Source organism: Propithecus coquereli, unplaced genomic scaffold (assembly GCF_000956105.1).
Source record: "Propithecus coquereli isolate 6110/MARCELLA unplaced genomic scaffold, Pcoq_1.0 Scaffold177, whole genome shotgun sequence".
Taxonomy (NCBI): Eukaryota; Metazoa; Chordata; class Mammalia; order Primates; family Indriidae; genus Propithecus; species Propithecus coquereli.
Genome location: NW_012142412.1, coordinates 4154756 through 4155881, shown reverse-complemented (window position 1 = coordinate 4155881; position 1126 = coordinate 4154756).

The following is a 1126-nucleotide window of genomic DNA, read 5'->3' as shown; positions in this document are numbered from 1 at the left end:
GAAGCCCTGTGTGCTGCAATCTTGAGGAAAGAGTCTGCATTTCGTCCTCTCTGGCTATGCAAACCTTATGAGGACACCTTGCATGTAACCGGTTCTCGATTCACAGAGAGTGGTTGGATGGAAATAGGGAAGGTATAGGTGTGTTCAGATGGAAACCTTTGAGCAACCTGTTGCTCTAACCCAGCCCCAGCTCCAAAGCTTTACTCTGATTGGCTTTATAAAGAATAAGTTTGCTTCTGACTTCCTGCCTCTGCATGAGAGCTGTCCGGAAAGTATCCAGGCATGTGACCACTCTCGTTGTATCAACAATGGCTGGATACTTTCCGGACAGCCCTTGTCTGTCTCTGCCCTCCCTACTCTCTACCCTTCTACCCCAATTTTAATCCTGGATAGCGAAGTGGTCTCTCCCCAAAACGAAACTGCATAACTAACTCATAGTCCTGAGTAAAACCAGAAACTAGGAAGACTTTTACTGAATCTTATGCCCAAGGTTGCCTCGTGTGCAAGAGAGACTATGCAGTTAGCCAGGGGATCCGGGATTACAGATCAGGCATGAGCATCCGTTAGACGGGATGGCTATTTGAATGCAGTTTGGACTGAAAGCTCAGCAGCTTTGGGGCCCATATTGTCGGATGGCCCAGAGGCACATTTTATATCCATAGACATCTCCCTGAGGGTGAAGAGATAGAGTCCCTAACTGACTGTGCCCTACAAACAACTGCTGCATTTGGCTGGTGACAGAGCCCTGAATGCTGCCATATGGCGCTGAGGCTCCTGACCAAGTCATCACCCAGAGAGGACATGGCAGCCTCAAGGAAATGTTCTCTTTAGGGAGACAGGGAGGTGGCCACTAAGACACAGAGTACACGTGTGCATTGAGAAAATTAACCTTAATGGGGCATTTAAGGCATATGGGAAAACATTTGGAAGAATCGCAATTCTAATGCTGGCTCCCCAATCCCCCAAGAAAAAAATTCAGAAAAGGTCTCCTTACCATTTGTGAATTTTGAAATAAACACATCTCAGGGGAGGGGGTGCGTGGGTGTGTGTACATATTAATCTTCCAGGGGCGAGGACAATATTAACACCAATGATTTTATCTCTCTCTCTCTTTTTTTTTTTGAAG